The sequence below is a fragment of the Psittacula echo genome, assembly GCF_963264785.1.
Source record: "Psittacula echo genome assembly, chromosome: 4".
In the NCBI taxonomy this organism is placed as follows: domain Eukaryota; kingdom Metazoa; phylum Chordata; class Aves; order Psittaciformes; family Psittacidae; genus Psittacula; species Psittacula echo.
The window spans coordinates 42,143,887-42,164,363 of NC_137738.1; the positions used below are offsets into that span (position 1 = coordinate 42,143,887).

At 39.7% G+C, this 20,477-nt stretch overlaps 1 protein-coding gene across 6 annotated transcripts in view; it reads left to right on the forward strand.

Annotated features, from left to right (window-relative positions):
- Positions 1-20,477, forward strand: part of SCAF8 (SR-related CTD associated factor 8) — a 106,945-nt gene that overhangs the window by 81,610 nt on the left and 4,858 nt on the right. For 4 of the 6 annotated variants that reach the window (XR_013956619.1, XR_013956620.1, XM_080615670.1 and 1 more), the window contains one exon: positions 11,976-13,088. The exons of 1 other annotated variant lie outside the window; for it this stretch is intronic. The gene's annotated coding sequence lies outside the window, so the exon portion shown is untranslated. Of the gene's footprint in view, positions 1-8,138; positions 8,279-11,975; positions 13,089-20,477 lie in introns of those variants that run through there. One more of the 6 variants, XM_080615673.1, reaches the window with a different exon arrangement.

The window sequence follows — 20,477 nt, forward strand, 5'->3', positions numbered from 1 at the left end:
CTTTTATCACTTTATGGCCTGGCAGATTACTTCTTCAGCAAATAACTGAGTATATTTTTCTCCAGGAGAAATGAAAGAGGTGTTTGATACCAAATTTTGTCTGTATTCTGATTTTGAAAGCCTTTTGAGTTTTTATGTGCTTTCATGGAGGAGTTCTTCCATGCAGGAAGCCAATAGAAGTCTGTTTTGGAGGTTGTCTTCACTCCTAGAAGTAGCCAAGGGAATATTTTCATGAGTTAGTAATCTAATGCTTTCTGCAAAGCAATTGCAACTAAAAACCACAGCCTTGGAAGCCTAGCATTGTTTTAAAACATATTCTGCAGCTTTTTTAAATGCATCTGGAAGAAACTTCCTGAGGAAATGTGGATTCTCTGCCTTCAGTATAATGGCAGCTACAAAAAGATGAAGTATAACCAGCTATGACCTTACCCTTGCAACAGGCAGTCAACGTGTAGTATAATAAATATAATCTTCCCTTAGCAGCAAAGAAAGCAAAGCTAAGGCTGACAGGGACTTCTACAACCTATACAAATGTAAAAAAAGAGATGGACAAGGTAAATCCTATGCTGGAGAACACCCAATGTGAGCATTGGTCTCAGAGTGAAAACTTTATGGTTGTCTTCTCTCTTATGGGCTGGACTGAAACCCTGCATCTGCAGCCTTTTGAACAAAAAGGGTGTGTGTGGTTCAGCTACTTGAGCATGTTTCTTGTTTTCTTTGTTTAAAAAATATTTTGTGATAGTTATTTCAGACCTCTGTAAATGGATGACAAATAACCACATTTTAGTTAAAATATAACTTGCTTTATAGCCATTTTTTACCCTGCTATCAATGTTGTTTTCACTAGTGGGTAACAACAGCATTTTTCTTTCTTTGGAGGCTCCAAATATTAGAATTATTTTAAGGGAGTGGTTTTGGATACAGTTTGGATTCGTACTGATGGGTTATATATCATGGGTATTATATAATGCTTGTAATTTAAGCGTCCACAAAGAAAACAAAACATTTATTATATTCTAAGGCATTTCCAGGGAGTGAAATAACTATGATTAAGTGAATAGGCCATTAGCTACCACTATTTCTCTGCTCAAATGCAGCTGAAATAGCATTTCTTTAGTGGTAAAAATATTTGGCAGCACTGCACTCAGAAAAAAAAACCCAACAAAAAAACCCCAAAAAACTTTACAAATGACATTTTTGGAAAGTCCTCTACATTCTTAGGAATCTCCAAAGAAGCTGCATTTAAAGGCACCAGATTCAATTTTCCTAGGCTGAAACTGTTTAAGAAATACAATAAGTATATAATTTAGGTGAATGTTATATTTCAACAATCTTATGCCCACATATGTAGGAATTCAATAATTGAAATAGCTATGGCGATAAGTTTTCTTTGGATTGATCAAGCCTTCTTACTCAGTTATCTCCATTACATTGTACGCATTTACTTCTGGTCAGATGCATTTGTTCTCTGCAGTACAGATGTTTTTCCAACTATTGATATCACTGCAGAAACATGTTCTACAATTAGAGAAAAAACGAATGTTTTTCATTTTATAATAGCAGAATTACTAATGAAATACTGATAGCAAGGTTTTTCTCTTAGTGATATGAACCAAAGAGCATGACCTAACAGTTAATGACTTTTTTACTTCTGGGGTTTGTTAGTTTGTTTTAATGCTATTTTGGCATTCAGATTGTTCTTTTTATTAGATTTTAAATACCTTTTATTACTATGCTTTGTTTTATTTACTCAAAGCTTTTCTTACAGCAAAGGAATTTTCCTTTGTGCTGAATTTTGTTCAAAAGAAGAAATAGAATATGTCTTCAAGGTAAAGCTAAGTGTCTTCAGATTATTTTTTAATATAAGATTCTTGACAGCTTAATCTGATTAGAAAACAGCTATCTGTCTTTCTTTATCTTCCTCTGCCTCAAACAACTTGATACTCTATTTTCTTCTTTGTATAATGTCAGATCCCTTCAGAAATGCTGGTGTTAGTTACAGTAAGAAAAGATTATCGTAATTAGCAAGAATATTTCTGGTTTAAATCCTTTGGTGAACAGGAATGCTATGAATTTGGCTATGTTGCTCTCTGGAGATCCTTGGCATCCAGAGCAGGCTGTGTTCCTCTGCTGACTGGAGCTGATGGAAACTTTCTGTAGATTGGGTGGTCTGTGGTGGAGCTGAGGAACAAAGACCTTAGTTCTACTGACTGTCTTTTTTAGGGGGAAAAAAAAAATATACTGTCTCTGCACAACTGAATGAATTTTATTTTAATTTTCCCGTTTCTTGAAAAAATGGTATCTACTGACAATGGTATATTTGGAAAAGCTAAAGACATTTAGGGGCCTAATGTCTAATGCCCAAAACTAGATTCCACAGTTTCAGTAGTGGGCATGTGCAAAAGGGATCATTTTAAAAGCAGTGGATATCAAGCAAATGCAACTACCATCTTTTAAAAACAGGTTGAAGCCTTTGTTCATCAGTGTTAATGGAGAAGAATAGTGGTGATGGAGATGTTTCTGTGCCTGGGTCTGTATTTTAGAAGAAAGATGGGCCCAGAAACCGGTAAAATACTATTTCTCTTGTCTTCTCCATTAAGATTTCTTTTGGTTCTTGCAGTAGTGTGAATAATACTGCTTATTCAGGTATTGTGGTAGTTATTATAATTATGTATACGGAACTAATTCAGTTGTTTTTCATTAAGAAGGATAGTAAAGCTTTTTTTTTTTTTTTTAAGAGCTAGATTTAGGTATTCTGAATGCCTAAAATGTTATATGAGTGAATGTAGAAACAAAATTTATTGAATAGTTCATCCAGTTAAACTTCCAGTAGGGACTTAATAGTAAGTTGCTGGGAGACTATAGCTGGCATAATAGCAGCCAATAGTCTTCAACAGGTGCAAGAGCCTGGCCTGTGCGCTGAAGCTGTGTCATCCCGTAATTATCATCTCAGGCATTTTTTATATGTTGTGGTATTTGGTAACACCAATATAGGTTCAATCAATAGTTTTACAATTTACAGAGAGACAGCTGACTAGGAAATGGAGTTAATGATCTGAGAGAAAATGACCTACAGGAGGAGTATCTTTCACTTATTTAATGCTGGATGGATCTACCATCAATACAGAGACATTTACAGAATAACAGGAGTATGAGAGAAAAAGGCATTCTGTTTACATAATTTATAAACTTTAAAAGTGACAAAATGTTTTTAGTGCCAGGTCCGACAAGACAGAGTCAGCAATGGAATTATCAGTTTTGTGATCAATAGTAACTAAGGTCACAGAGAAACCACAAGTGATGACAGGTCAAAACTTGCACCTAAAATAAAGTTATTTAGGACATTAATTAAAGCTAAATGTAGATAATTACATTTAAATGTAGACTAGAATTTTTAACCAATTTTCATGATCTTGAAGAGAAGCTCTACACTGCAAGGTTCACCTTTTATGGCTATTCATACATTTCTAATTCATCAAAGATGCAATTCCTACACTACAGCTACCGGAAATGGTATTGCCACTGCAGAGTGGAAACTGCAAAGGGCACCTGGAAAGGAAGCTGATGGTCTCCATTGTGTGGCTAAAGCCAGGCAGACGACATAGTTCTTGGACAGCAGACAGGCATAGACACAGTAAACACATTCATTCTGGAGACTGGTAAAACTGTAGGGGGCAGCTGCCTTTTCCTCATCCACTAAGCAGGTCATAGAGGAGATCAGGTTGGTCAAGCAGGACCTGCCTTTCATAAATCTATGCTGACTTGGCCCGATCAACTCCTTGTCCTGCGTCATGGCACTGAAGGTGATCTGCTCCATAAACTTCCCCAGCACCAAGGTTAGTCTGACAGGCCTGTAGCTGCCCAGATATTCCTTTTGGCCTTTCTGGTAGATGAATGTCACATTTGCTAAATTCCAGTCCACTGGGAACCTCCCCACTTAGCCAGGACTGCTGATAAATGATTGAAAGTGGCTTGGTGAGCCCTTCTGCTCCCTCAGTACCCTTGGGTGGATCCCATCCAGCTCCATAGACTTGTGTCTTAAGTGCTGTAGCAGATTGATGATGACTGTCACTATGTTTCCCCCCACATCCAGTAAAGGATAGAGATTCTTCTTAGCCCTCTTTTCATTGCCAGTGTATTTATAGAAACATTTTTTATTTACTTTTATGGCAGGAGCCTTCAAGTAGTGCATACCATTAAAAAACAGAAAATCTGCTAATTATAGACACAAACCTCAGGGTTATAAATTGGTCATAGAATCATAGAATAGTTAGGGTTGGAAAGGACCTTAAGATCATCTAGTTCCAACCCCCTGCCGTGGGCAGGGACACCTCACACTAAACCATGCCACCCAAGGACTCATCCAGCTTGGCCTTGAACACCGCCAAGAAGAAATATCATGAAGAAATATCAGCTGCAAATTAGAAAAAAAGATATTCTAGCCATCACAGCAATGAATTTCTGGAACAGTAAGCAAAAAGATGATAGAAAAAAAAAACCTCAGACAACTTTCAGGATAAAGCTTGGCCAGTTAATGTAAAGGATTAAGAGGAGCCTGCACACTGAGAAATTTCTATCTCCTGTTCCCCTACTTTGTACCCCTCTCATTCCACATAGCAAAGGACTGTGGACAGTTTTGGGAATCAGCCAGTTATAAGTATTCAGCGAGGTGGGACACAACAGTAAAAAAAGGAAGAAAACACTTCCACTGTGAGAGAGAATTAAAATCTAGGTTTGTTGTTTGTCTCAGGATCTCGACAAGCCAGCGGTATGATGTAGCCCTGACAGAGGTGAAACTCTGGTGTAACCAGAGTGTAAAGAGGTGTAACCCTGAGAGAGGTGTAAAATGCTTGAAGTCCATTTCAGGGTAAACATGCTGATTTCTTTTTCAGCTTGCTTTCTCCATGTTATTGGAAGCCCAGCCATCAGTTACTGCTTTGAGACAGTACAAAGAGCTGCTCTGTGCTACTGCCAGACAATTTGTTAGCTGACTCCAGCTGATATTCAGTGATTGTGCAACGACTTTTTGCCTACTTTGTCCAGTGTGACCAGTTGTGGGAATGCATCAGCCCCACAACTAGGAGGCAGCAGCACCCAATCTGTCTGTTGTTTGAGAGAGATGCCGGTGGTGAGCATCCCCCTCTACCTGCTGGCTTAGACCAGGGGAAGGCAGAGTTTGGGACAAACTACGTTTACCTGGACTCTGGCAGCAAACAGCTCCCTAAATCAGTCACAGCCACTCATAGGCTGCCCTGGATCCTGCAAGGTGATGGAGGTCCAGGTTATGTCAAGGCTTATCCTGCAGGACTGATGCAGCATGGGAGCAGTTGTGCTGTAGACTCCTGGCTCTCCCAGGGTCCATGTGGCTGTGTGGTGGGGATGCTCTAACCATGCATACCAGCTCTCCGCACCTCCCAACACTGTGAACCTATCCCTCACTGCTTTAGCAGAGCACAAAAGGGTTCCTTTGAACTGCCCCTGCTGTGTTTATTGGATGTGCCTTTGTCTTGAAGCAAACCAGAAGCATTCCCACAGTCAAGCCCAGCTGAAAAGCGATTAAGGCTGTTCTTCAGTAACACCCTAAAGTGTTGTTTGCAGTTTCCATCTCACACCCTCTGCCATACTATAGCCACCCTGATGAGTACTGTTTGGCTTGAATGTAGATGGAGTGTTCTAGCAAATATGTCAAGAGCTGGCTCATGGTCAAGATTCAGTCACGTTAACTATGTAGACATACCCCAAAATGAACATATATCTTTGTCTCCCTTGTGGCGTGGCAGCCTGCAAAGCTCGAAGACAGCAAGCTTGCATGTTTGTTGTCTTGCAAATGTTAAACATTCAGAAATTGTGGCTTCAAAAGTCATGAGACTGGCTTTAAAATCTTGAAGTCTCAAAATTAAGGCTCTGGAAATCTCTCTTATTTTGCCTTCTATTTTCCTCAGCCTCTTCTGAGCCTATCAGCATGTAAAACCATATTTTTCACCTTTTCTGTGCAAATAAACTGAAATATGAAAACTCAGATTCTCACATAAGCAGCTCTCTTCAGAAGGAGTAGCTTTGCAGAAAAACATCACACCATGGAGCTTAACAACTCTCCAGAGCTGACAGCGCTGGATTTGATAAAGCCAAGGACTGAGTTTGGCCAGAGTTCACACAGCTGCAATGAGTATATAGTTTGGATTACAGAATTCTTGCTGAAGGAAGATATGTATGGATTGAAAAAAACCAGGCATAGATTATTTGAAAGAAGGGGAAGAAAGTGAAGAAGTCAGAGGTGGCTACAGTTGTTGGTTTGTGCAGTGCAGTACATGCATTTGCAGTCACACACCAGGGAAACTACTGCAAGGCTGTGAAATTCCTCCTCCATCATAGAACTCACCCACTCCCATGAAGAGCTGCCAGATCCTGGCCTGTATTTTGGAGAACTGGCAACTGGATTATCACTTGGTACCCTAATTGGGTCCTAAGTAGAGAATGCAGTGTGCCACTGGACTGTTCATTTCTAACTGATACTACATGCACCACCGTATTCAGTGCAGAAAAGCTTTTAAAGTCAACCAGATTCTAAAATCATGTTGTATAGGATTTTTTCTAATGGTTTCAAATTGTTTTAAAGAATAGTATACAACCACTTTTCTGTCTAGTCTAGGGTCTTCTCTTATTTTAGACTGTTTTGTGTGATTACTAAACTGGCAGATCCTTGTTAGTTTTAAAATATATTTATCAATAATTTCTTTAAAAATTTAGAGATCTTGTTACCCATTGTAATTAAGTGTAATTTGAATTTAGTACATTGTAGATTCCCTTTTTCCTTATATTCTCGATATCTTTATGATGTCAAGACTCTGAGGTATATTCTAATACTTCTGCTTAATGTTTGCCTGTTAATTTGTTTTTTAAAAAAATAAATGTAAGAATCTTTTTTGTTTACAGGAACATAAATAATACAGTAATTCAGATACTCACCATTACTCCTCATTTCTTCCCCCCAAAACCAACTTATATTGAGTCATATAAAACACTATCATAATTTTCAGATTTCCTACTACCTATTTACTTATGACACCAAAATATATAACATCACATTATTTATTACCTTAAAAGAGACTTTTCTAACATCAAGGACAGGGGTATCATAATTCAATTCAAGTATATACAGTCATCATCATTTCTTTATTGCAAAGTCTAAGATATTTGCCTTCAAGGAACAAACAGATCAAGGTATTTCAGTATCAATAGTTACTCTCTACCCATAAACTTTCACTAAAATTTAAAGTCATTTAAATTATGTAGGTTTTATGCTTCTTGCTAACATCAGGAAAAGTTTTGCATTTGCTATTAATCTCTCTCTGGTAACTTCAGCCTTAATTACTCTGAGCATTACTAATTTTCCACCTATCAATCACCATGCTAATGTCACAGTTTTATATACAGATTCCTATTTCTGCTTTTGAAGAAAATGCGTGGGATTCATCTCACTTCACTTTACCCTTGCAAAACATTTACACTGCGAAGCTGACTGTTTTGTCTCTAGCGCAGAGCGAGTGCTATGTACTGGAGGTGGGACACCCACACGTCTCCCAGCTGTATTTTAATACTTAGGTGAGCATGGCACAAATTCTCCTCCCATCACTGACTGACTCCAGATAACTCTGTCTGGGCACGTGACATTTATCATGGGTTTGCTTGCCTAAACAGTAGTGTCTAGTGCCACTAAAGATGACCTGATGGTTCCTATGCTAATAAGGCAGGAAACCTTTAGGGAATCTGAAAAAGCACTAGACACCTAAGCATAGATAACTGAGTCCCTTCCTTGGGTACCCAACTCAGGTGACATGAGTGTATCCCCTCTTGCTGTTCAACATTACTGGAGCGTCTCCCCTGCACGTTGTGTGAGGCTTAAGAAGAGATTTTGTGCAGATTTGAACTGCAGCTCTGTATGCAACTTCAGCCCCTGTGGAAAAGCAGCAGTAGCTCAGGAAAAAGATGCACTGAACATTTAAAAAACATGCAGCAGTATTATACAAGGGGGTTGGACCACTGTAAAATTACTGCAGAGGCATTGTCTTTATTTCCAGGCTAGATGGTTTCAGGTCACAGTAATGTCAACCCATCCACTTTGTCTCTTTTGCCTGCAGAAGGGGGGCATCGCTGACACCACGTGCCCAGCTTTACCTTGTGCATCGCAAGCTTTGCCTGCACTCATCCTGGCCTACCCTTGGGCCTGTGAGACACATCCCACTGTGGTGACAGGACCCAGCCAGTGTCAACAGGCCAGTGCTTCTCCTGTTTTTCCTCCCTTTTTTCTCCCTTTTTCCCCGAGGGATTTCATCAGAGCTGTGTTTATGGATTGGGAAACACTCCAGTAACTTCAGGCAAGCTGAGCAGATTTTGTTTCTGGATCACAAAAAGAACAATGGCGGTCTTTTAAGAGAAGAGTCACCATGACACATGCATCTTTCCGTGTCAACAGGGTATCCACTTTTCTGCTCCTCAGCGAGCCACTGCCTAGGTTTTCTTTCAGGTGTGTTTCTGACTGAGCAGTTTGTCTTTCCCTTTCATTGTTAGCAAAAGTCTTAGTCCCAGGAAAGGTCAGAAATCCTAGCCCTGACTGACAAAAAGACAAAGGTAATTTTGGTATCTGGATGTCTACAATTCTTGGAGAAGTCTCTTAAATCTTTATAATTTAAAATCCCTAGAGCTGTTCTTGGAGGGGCGCAGACATCTGGTTTATCTCAGCCTCAGGACTTTTGACTTCCTGTAATAAGCGAGTTTTTGTGGGAATCCTGCTCTGCCTCAGCAGCTAGACAGCGGCATTTACATCATGAGTGGTTCTGGATCAGGCTGGCTCACCCATCCTTCCTTCTCCTGTTTCCTTCTTTTCCACTGGAGAAAGTAGAAATTATCTGTGTGTATTCTTTATGCTGCTGTCTGTCTGTATTCACGTGTTTTTCAGAGGAAAGTCAGTCTCTTCACTTGAAAACCAATGGGATATGTCCCCAAGAATCAAACCAAATTTGATTTATTGTTAATTGAAAGTGTGCTTTGTGTTGTATTTACTGATTAGTTTGTATTTCAATTTCTGCTGGCCTTCAAAATACAATATTGTACATCACTGGGAAAGAACAGGGGGCTCTTTCCATCTCAGGAAGCAAGTTATTTCGCTTTTTTTTAGTAGCTCAGATAGATCATAGAGTGAGAAGTAGAAAGGCTCTGCCAGATAACCCCAATTGCGTAAAAGGAGTGATCTGTGCCTCCTGTATTTGTGGAATTGGCTTGTATCTCCATAAAGATTAATGTGACTGGTAATCCTTTCTTCAAAAGGCTCAGTATCTTCAGCTCTGTTGGTGATAGCCATCCTCTTTCTGTATGTTTCTGATCAAGAACTTAAGCAAAATAAATAGTAAACAGTAATTTTGCAGCTTGGAGTTTTGTGAAGCCGTACAACTGATCTATTTGCAAAGGAGGTATTGTAGAGGTATGTCTTTGTTGCTTTCTCAGTGGAGGTTTCCACTGAGCAAAACTCAGTTTAAAAAGGCTATGAAAGACTTCCATTAAGCCTAAATTGAACAATATTCCAGTAAAGCACATACTTAATGAAAGTAGCTATATGGATGTAAAATCAGTTGTCAGCAAGACTGTATTCTCACTTTTAATCTTTTCTCCATAATGCTTTCATTTTCAAACTGTATGCAATACTTCATTTTAAAAGATTTACTAGTATTATCTACTTTATTTGAACAAGACTGTATGGCAAAATATTTCAGTTGTTATTATTCTCATGTATGCTAGGAAAGCTGGGCTAGAATAAATTATTATTATGTGAGTGCATAAATGATCTGAAAACCATATACAGAAAGTAGTTCTCAGTGATACACCAATAAGTGCAGTTCTGCAAGTTTTTTTCCTTGTTCTGGTACTATTCAGTATTCTTTCTGACAGCTTGGATGAAAGGTTAGGAATTATGCTTAATAAATTCATAGATCAGAACATGCCTGTTGGAAGCAATGCAATTGAAAATTACCTTGATAAAGTAGCGGAGTAGCCTAGAAAATATCAGGCTTCCAGCAGTTAAATTAGAGCAAATGGAGAATTGTACATATAGCTCAATGTAATCAGCTGCACATAAATGCAGATGGAAAACAACTGCCCAAGCACCCATTCTGCAGAAAATGCATCTATCATAATGATCCCAAGCTGAACATGCACCACTGATGTGCTACTGCAAACAAGGCCGGTGCTAATGTGAGTTATAGAAAGGGGAGTAATAAAGCATAAAATGTAATCATTTTGCTCTACTCAGCACTGATAAGGCCTCAGTGGCAGAGCTTTTCCCACTTGCGGAAACTGCAGCTCGTATGGGATCCAGCAAGAGAGCAAACTGGGCTCAAAGATCTAAACCACATGGGCCTTCAAGGAAAGGTTGAAGGGTTGTTTAGTCTAGAGATGAGAGGAGGAAAGGAAGATATGATAGCCGCTTTCGTATAACAATGGGTGACTCTAAAGAGGAAGGGATTTAGCTGCCATGTATGCTGTCTGTACAGAAAAGCAATAATAGGCTTAGATCTCAACAGGGATAATTTAGTTTAAGCATCAGGGAAAAATGAAACTAGCAAGGAAAAGTTGAGCTCTGGAATAGGTTGTGTAGGGGAAGTTCATGGAATATTCCGCCTTGCAGACGTTTTTTAAGTTAGATGTTTTTCTAACCTATTTTTATAGGTTAGACAAACATCAGCAGGCATGGCATAGATCAGGGATGGGCGAAGCAATCTCTTAAATCACCTGCTAGCTCTGTTCCTTTAGTGCTTTCTATCTATGTGATAAGGATAATAATTATATATGCAAATTATTGTTTAATGTGGATATCTCCACAAAATTTCAGGGTCTACAACAAAAAACTTTAAACTAGTTCAGGAATTTATTGCATGGTGTCTGTATTTACATTAGATTGAAGCAATTATACTTTTTCTAAATTTGCCCATGTTAGTATTGATTGAAAATTACCATGGTCTGATGGCTTTGTGAATGGTCTTTGTGAAATATATAGGTGAACATAGTCAGATACCTGTGGTAGGATACAATCACTTACTGCTAGCCATGAGAGAGTTTGGTCTTTAGTTTATTTATAGTCCATGGAAGAAAAAAGATTGACACCTTTTAGAGATTCCCTTAGGAGTGGATGAACTACCCTCTAAAGGTACCTCTGCCTCTCCTTCTACCTATTCTGCAGGAAACTTATATTGGAGGCATATTCTTGGTCTTACCTTCTTCCTTTAGTCTGTGATACTAAAAAAGAAAGTGGTTTTCTGAGAACCAGAGTGCTTGAACTTTCACTCTCTGGAAAAATTATAACTGGCAGGAAATCAGAGTAGATTTCCCTGGGTTCAGAGAAGCCCATTCAGTGAATCATTTATGGAGGATTTATAGCTGTTAGGATTAATAGTTGCTGTCAATACAAAATGGACATAGCCAATGTGTATTAGAGAGACACCAAACTTGTATAAACCAAATATTATTCTGTTGGATTCTTACTTGTTAATTGTTTATTAATCCTCTAAATTGCTTACGCTATATCATGTGTACAGTGTGTGAGAGACAGTACAGAACTTTTAGCCAGAAAATCTGCTATACAAAATTATGCTTTACAGAGATAATATTTTAATTAAGATTTTAAAGTACTGAGCTATTGGGCACAGAAAGGGAAAATTAGTAATACTTTAAAATAATGGTATGTTTAATCCTGGATAATATTTTAGGAACTATGCAGTGTAAGACACCTTTCTCCCTCGTAAGCATCCTGTGGCTAACAGAGAGACTGTAAACTTTATCCCAAATCTGTTATTTAAGAAACATTTGCTATTGCCTGGTAAAAAAAGAAGAAGAAGAAAGTCTCATCTCATTTATAGGGCATTTTAAAAATTGGAATTGCGCTCCAGCAACCAGTGATGACTAGTTATTGTTCCTTTTGTCAACAGGCAAGATGAAGGAGGTTCTGGCAGCTTACCAGGTCCGGGGCTCTGCAGAGTTAAGTGAGAAGTGCGCCCATGTTCTAGCATGCATCACATCGCATCTTGGGTCTGAAGTGCCAGAAGGATCCCAGCGCTGCAGACTGAGACGGCTCTGAGCACCTCAGTACCCTGTTTCTGACAGAACCCAGGGATGGCAAACGTACATACCAGTGTTACCTGTCTGGGGCAGGTTTAATTTTATAAATTAAAACCATAAACTCTATGAGTTTCTAGACCATATTTCTGCTGTTGAGGATGATCTGCTCAGATGAACAGTTTTGCATCCATCGGAGGGGCAGGTTCTTCTGCTGGACCAGAAGATGACAGTGGACTCTATCTTGTAACTAATACCATTTGTAGCATCACTTAGTGCAGGTAATTGAAAAACAGGTTACAAGAAAATCCTGTAGGGAATAATACATGCTTTGTTTTAATCTACAAATTTTAAGAAATGTGGGGGTTTTTTTAAAGATAACCACTTTTACATAACACTAAGTGTGCAGTCTATGTGCAGCTCTTCACTGTGGCTATCTGTATTCCAGAGATGATGAATTCCCTGTGAGACACCTGAACCTTTTCAGATTTGTGATGAATCCTTAATTATGAGAGTACCATGAAAAACTAGGTGGGAAAAGTTCCGGGGCTTTTATTTGACTAGATGTCTGCAATTACTTCTTGCTGGTGTCCTGAAAGGAGGAGAAGAAGACAAGAATAGGAATAAAATAAAAAAAAAAATTACATTGCATTTCTTTTTTGGCATATGCATCTATCCGAATGTGTGTTTGATCTAATAGCCAAGGGGAAAGAAACAGCTAAGTTAGCTGAGACCTCACATGAAAGGTCTGCATTTTCAGGCAGTATTTGCTAATTTTGTCTCTTGAATAGCTATAGGAAAGAAAGAATATGTATATGCCCCACCATATGTGAAAAGGACATCCTTGCCATTCCTTTATTTATTTTTGCTCTTTTAAAAATTAAAGTGCCAGTTATTTGGAATGCTGTAGTCTGTGGTCACTTTACATTTGTTTAGTGAGATCCTTTCAGCAAGATCATTCCCATTACAGTGTAACTGCATGGTGACCACAGCTTTGGGCCTGTATAATAAAGATCTAAATTCAAAATTTTATTTCTCATCATTTTCTCTATTTTTATGTTGTATCTGCAAGTCTTTGATTGGAATCCCACTTATTGCTGATCACTGTTTAGAAAAAGGTTTGGCAAAAAATGTTAGAGGAAGGTGTTTGTACCTTTGGACGTTGTTCTTCTTCATATCATTCTTTACACAGGTCAGTAGGCAGAGGGATAGAAAATGTTAGCAAATCAGTAGCGATGCTTAAATTCAATTTGCACATGAGGCCCCAAGGCAATAAGGAGATCAGGCTCTTCACATCCTGGATTTAAGGCCATACTAAAGTACTTGGCATCTGGTTTCTATTAATTAGTAATCCTGGAAAGATATGGGAGGAAAAAGCTGGAGAAAAGCTGAGTCTAAGCTGGCTTTGATTTGCTGTGTGTGTCATAGATTGTGCTGAATATACATACATCAGAATTTAAAACCCAATTAGACTCCCTTTCCTTCCTCCTTGTTCTTCAAAGACAAAATTTTAAACTATAAAAAATATTCTTCGTGTAGCAATTAAGTTTGTGTGAGCAACGACTGCATTTCAAATAATAATGTAGTCCTCACAAGGCTGCCCTAGCTACGCTGCATTGTAGGCAGGGTTCTCAGGGATAGTGCTGATGCTATAATTAGCTTATGGCAAACAGAGCATCCCTAACCTTTGGAACCTCTTAGTACAGCATCCCTGTTATCCTGCATCTTACGTAGTTACTTATGGATGGCAGAATGCTGACTGCTGTGAAGTCCACACCAGAGTGTTTCAGCATGAATGGAGGCAGACAAGAGCATCTCATGCATTTTCCTGATCAATCTGAGCTATTTAAGGCTGTGCTCCTGCTCACAAGGGGCAGCCCTGTCTTCCCCTTCTGTCCCACTCACCCCTTCCCTCTACCTCCCTGAAAGAACTGCACACCTATGAAGCTTCCTGGTCTGACTGAAAGCATCCCCATGTAAGAGTTAGCTCTTGTGCTGGCTCTGACACTATGGAAAGGCTGGGAACTACCACCTGTTTATCGGCAGGTACTGATGGAGGAACCGTGCCTTCAAGTGCCTCTAACTGTCAATTAACTACTCCTATTACCTAAACTTTCTATTTAAGCACATTGCTTTCATATGGCTAAGAAGTATTTCTTGATTCAGTAACATTGCAAATTAAATAAAGCACTGGAAATTAATTAAATCCATAGATTTAATTATAACACCTTTAAAATTACCTGTGCTGTGGCAGTATTTGAGGAACCACAAAAATACACCGTCATGAGAGGAATACATTCTTGCCATTCAAATTACTCTGCAGACCGAAACTTTTTCAGAAAAACAGAAGTAAAATCTGTGTGCTGCAACGGTACCAGGGCAGCATTAGCCTCCTGTGCTAGCAGACCTTTAGCTGTTGATGAGGTATATGCTCAGAATGTGGCCAGCTGGACCCTCCAAAACTGTAGATGCCTGAGCTTGACCATGGCACCATTTGAATTTGAATGTCAAAATGACTTTCCCCAAGATCAGGGACTATTCTGGAGAAACAGCTTTTTGTCTGTGCTACACAGGGGGCTGCTGAAAGCTTGACTGTCCTGTTGGGTGAACTTTTCTGACAAAACATGTGACTGCTGCCCATCTGTTGAAGGAGCGGTTCAAACACAGCAAAATAGGCAAACCTCTCAGCACTCCAGTTAGGGCAGAGGCTGGAGTTTTTTGTTCTTTGGCTGAATTCCCCTTTGAGAAGCCTCCCAGTGCTTCCCCTTGGCATCTGCACAAGCTCTCCTTTGTGAAGGGACATGAATATGGAGAGACCTGCAGTGCACCCGTCTCTTCAGCCAGCTTCAAAGGAAAGTTTCAAAAGTCATTCTTTTCTGGCAACTTTAAACATCCAAATTGGGGCAGTGTTGGCATTACAAACAGTATTAGTTGACTTTGATGACTTGGAGCAATTCAGTGTTTGCACAATTAGAACAAGTACTTGGACTATACATGGACTGTGCAGCTTTGCAGGCAAGGGTGTTGCTTTTGCTGACTGAATGTAATGTGAATATGTAGTTTACATTCAAATAAGATGGTCTTAAATCAATTCCTTAGCAGACAATAATCCATTCCAAGAAAAAGAACATCTGTTCAGGAACCAGACCTGAAATAAATAGCAGTTTAGAGACAGGTCTTTTGTCCAGCGTTGTTTGGGTATTAGACATCTAAGAAACAGTTGACTCTCCAGGTCACAGCTGGGGTTTTGTTGACGAAGTAAGAGCATGTCTCTGCTACAGCTGACCACAAATCTTACCTGCGACTATAGTTCTGTTCCTACTGCCAGTCTGCATCACTGCTATAGCATGGGCTTTTATAAATATCAGCTTGCTTTAGATTACTTACAGTAACATTGCCTTAGTTTTGAACTGTGTGTATGTACATACGACTGTTGATCCATCATATTCACATAAGGGAAAACCCAGCAGTGGCTATCAAATCGTCATTTATCTCAAAAAAGCCCAAGTTTTTTTAAGAAATTATGACCATATTTCATAAGCAATAATCTGTCTTATTTTTTAAATTCTGTTGCAACCTCCATATAGGAATCTCCAAATACTTGCCAAATACTAAGTAAGAGAGTCTCACAGAAGTTTCCAGGCAGCATACATTTTATTCTAATGTATAAGTAGATAAGCCGAGTCTCTGGAGAGCTAAGTAACCACACTAATATTTCAGAATAAATTGCTGCACGGCAATTAATGATGTATAAAACTAATGATAAATATGTAAGGAAATCAACATCTTTAACAGTTATTGGCATGATTTTTCTCATCCCCTGTCGTGTTTGCCTTCTAAGCAAGGAAAGCTTCTCTGTTAGCAGCTTCACTTCACCTCAGTTCTGTACCTGTCCTCTCTCCATCCTGCAAGAAACATTTATATTATATTACTTCATCTGATAACCTTAACTGCCACGCACAATCGCTGTGAAGGGTCACCTTTTTACTTTGTGTTGGGTCACTTCTTGGCTAGTTTCAAGGCTGCCTTCTTCTCTGTCATGGCTGCCACTTTTCCCTCCTAAGGATAAATGATGCTCTTGAGGTAATGTCTGGTTTTGAAGTTAGTCTTTGCTGATGGAGTCGGAGGGAGAGAGCATGCTCCTGGCTGCATTATAAAGAAGGAGGGTTTCTGTGGTGTGAGCAAGGTCCTCCATAGGTGGTGATGTGCAGCCGCTCTGGGTGTTGAGTATGAGGTACAGAGTTAATGAAATACTAACAGTCAGTCGTGACTTTATTTCCCAGATGTTGTCACTGTTTTCTTAAACCCCAGGGCAGAGCTGGCAGTTGAAGTGATGGGCAGAATTACCAGCACTCATAAAGGCAGATAGCAAACCTGACTGGGAAAACCCTGTCCTTACAAAGAACTCCCCGTGCTATTACTTAGGTTAAAAGAGGCAAGGCAGCCAGGCATGCTGTTACAAACAAACTTGAATCATGGACTGGTGAAGTCAGAAGATTGCAAGGCAGCACTGAAAATGGAGAATGTGCTGCTCACAGCAGTTCTGCTTTTCACGAAGGCTTCCTATTGCCTGCACAGGTCTTTAACAGACTTTCTCCCTTTTTGTTACTACTGCTAAGAATAAGCAGAAAATATTTTTATCAACTTTAAAAGAAAAACGAGTGTGAAAAAACATTGTCAGTATGCTGACATTCTTAAAGCAATAAATAAACATTCCCAAGGAGTGTGGTGGATTCACTGTCTGGCGGAATACTTAAGTGAAGCTTCGTAGTCATTCAAAAGGTGGCAATGTCTCGGTGCAGTCAGAAGCGTTGTGCTTGACATGGGGATTGTTGCTGACATGTGCTCTGTGGAGGGCTATGAAGACCTCAGATCTGGTGATCTGAATGACCCCAAGCTCCCTGTTATTTAATCCCAGTCACCTTTCACAGCTACCACCCTCACTTTACTCCAGTGTTCACTTTGTATATATGCACTGGGGAGTTCATGCTCTGTCTCTGTGGGAAGCTGGAAGCGCTCTAAAACAGCAGAGGAAGTTAGAAAAATAGCAACTTCAGTTGTACCTGTGGTAGTCAGCTGAATATTTTCCTTAAAATCCTAACTATGTAAGTTCAGAGTGAATAAAGCCCCTGATTCTTATTTCAGCACAAAGCTCCCTATTAAATCCAGTTAAACTGGAAAATGAGAAATGGAATATGCAAAACTGTGTTGCGTATCTCCTTCAGTGAAGTTCTGGAAGCTGGCCAAAACCAGGAAGTGTCTTCTTATTTGTGAACAAGAGGTTTGGTTTTGAAAAACAGCCCAAATTACATGTGAGATCCAGGTCAGGTTCTTATCACAAAAGTGCTATAAAACATTTCTGTTAGTCTTGCTTTTGCTGTGACACTGAAGTGTCCTGCACAATACAGATTTGGATGGTTTCAGGAACTCTCCTCCCAACAGCCTTGTTTATAGCAGATTTACCAGCTGGATTTCTAACCGATAACCTTCACAAGGCCCAGACTAGGATTTGCTCTTTGGTTTATTTTGGTTTTATTATTATTGTTTGTAAACAAAGGAACCACAAAATGAAAGTCAGAAGGTGAAAGTGAGTCCAGGTAAGCTAAAACAGAGACCTTTGTGGTTTCCAATTAAAAAGCCCTGTCTGATGCCACATGTACCCCCCACTACCCAGCAGTGGGTATATTCAGCAACTGATTAGAGATGTTCTCTCTGATGAAAGCCCTGCCCTGCACAAAATCCTGCTGCTGCTACATTGCCAATGTGATGTTCTAAGCACCTTGGCTTTCTTTAGCTTGAGTAAAAACTGAAGCACTTGCAGACCTGAAGTAGTCAGCTTTCTGAAGGTTTCAAGCCAGAGGTTGACAAAGATGGGGCCTGTTACTTGTGTTTGCTGAAACAGCTCCTTTGCACAGCGGGGGAAGCAGGAACAGCCTCTAGTGTAAATAAAAGCATCCCCACAGAGTTTGAACAATTATTGTCATCTGTATCTGGAAGACATTCAAAGGAAATAAAACATCTTTTTCTTTTTTAATTATTATTTTTTAGAATGTGTCTTCTGTACATGAGCCAGTGCTGTTTCCATGGGCGTTCTCACAGCTTCTCTGTATTTATCACAGTGACAGTAAGAGAAAGACTTGTTAGCATGGCTTTGAAATTGTCAAAATTTCTCACTCAGTATTGCAGCTTAACTTCACATAACTGCCTTCAAGTTCTGTTACAATAAGAAGCACGGAATTTACTTACCTGTTAAGGTTATCTCTGAAAAGAAAGATACTCACTCCTATTCCAGCTCCACTTCTCAGGCAGTTTTACAATCAGCTTCTGTAGGGACTACCAGAGCAGTGATTCATTGTGAAGGGCAGTCCTTCCCATCCCATCTCCATTAGATTTCCCAGAAGTCAGAATTTATAAAATACAGTTAATGATGAGGCTCCGTTTTTTGTGCTGTCATTGACATTTTCTGTGCTTGTTTTTCAGATTTTCCAACCCAGAGATACTGGTTTTTTTTTTTGGTTGTTTTGTTGTTTTTTTTTTTCCTTCCCTCTTTATTCATAGGCATAAATTCTGGAGCTTCAGAAACTCTAAGCAACATGTAATAGGAGATGAATCAAAGCAGTCTTGGAAAGCTGCATGTTCCGTGGCAGAGGCAATCAGTAACAGAACCTATACATAGCAAATTAGCTCTGTAATGCATTTCCTGGGCCTTTCTTATACATAATCACTTTGTTGTCTCTTCCCATCATAGTACAGTGTGTGCCTACATTGTTTTGCAGGATATATTTGTGCTAAGAATTACAGACTGAATTCCTGTAATTCAATTGCCTCTTGATGTCCATGGCAAAACTTGCACAAGCTTCTGTGGGACCAAGGGTTCAGAAGGGTAAATACTTATCAGCGCACAGCAGAGACACAAAATGCTATGCAGAAAATCATGGTTCTTTGCCACATACTGATGCTTGTGCCTACATCATGATGGATATCCCTGTGTAACTGAACTTGCTGTAAGCCAGTGTAGACATAGAAATTCAAGGGAGAAAAGAATGTCCTTTGATGGTGAAGACATCCATGTCATGTGAGTCTGTTCAGTAACATAGCAGGTTCTTTCCTCACTGAAGTCAATGAGAATCAATTAGTCCTAAATATCCAAGGCTAGAAACACCATAACCCAAAAGAAACAAGAAGCAAGCATAGGAATACAGAATGGCACAGTGCATTTTCTTAAATAGATTTATTTCTACTCTTTCAAAAACTCCAAAGGAAAATTCAGTTGCCATAAGCTTGCGGTGGTTCCAGGGTCACAGTAGGCTCCGAAGCCAAATAAGAGCTCTCGTGTCCCTAAAATTCCTGGTCTCTAGTCAAGAACAATAAAAAAATAATAGAAACACCTGAAGAACAGTTAAAAGATGAAGTCTTCTCAGCAGAGGTAGCACTTCAAAGGATAAATGCTGTCATTCAGGTTTGGAAAGGCAACTTCAAAGTCAGTGATGTGTTTACCTGGCTTGGTCCCCTGTGGGTCTTTCCTCCCATCCTTGCTGTGTTTCTATTTGTGCACAGGAAAGGTAAACCCATGCTCTGAGTCATGGTCATGCAATGAAGTTGAATTCCATGACCAGTTTTGCTTCGTTATAATGAGTGCCGCTGATGCTGGAAATGTTGGTCAGTGGTTTGCCGCAGCACAGCCAGGATAAGTGTGTGGCCACCTTTGATCTGGTGATGCACACTCATAGCAAAAGAGCTGCCATGGTCCAGGGTAAATCAAGGAGGAACATTTGAGGTCAGGGCTCCAGCAACACAGCAAAGCATTCTGGTGTAGACAGCTACCAACCTGCTGCAGCTGGGAAGTGTGGATCATGCAGCTTTCAAATGCAGATGAATAGGGCCTTGTAATAACACTTAACTTCAGTTTTAGGCTCTTCAGTTTATAAATACCGATTCTTTGCCATTCGCTTTGCTACCACATGCCCAGTTACATATAATTCCAGTCAACCTAATGCTTTTCATCCATCTTCTTAAAAAGCCCAGGTTGTTAGGACACTTTTTATATTTATTTCATATTTATTTAATATCTTTAAGTATCGCACATGCTTTGAGTGTGCTTTTTCATGGCAACTTTATGTTATTACAGATGAGTACTGTCGCTTAGATGGGTTTAAGAGCAGCAGTTGGCCATGTTTCACACTTTGTATCAACAAAGTCTCCCCAGGGCAGCTTGTGCCCCCTGGTCAGGGCAGAGTGGTGGAGGATATCTTCCTTTCCCTGCTGCAGGACTTGCCACCTTTTCTGCTGTGGCCCATGGCCAGAGTGGCAGATCCCCTGTGCTGGGCCCAGAGGCAGGAGACATGTTCTGGTGGACTTGCCAGGAGTTAAAGGGC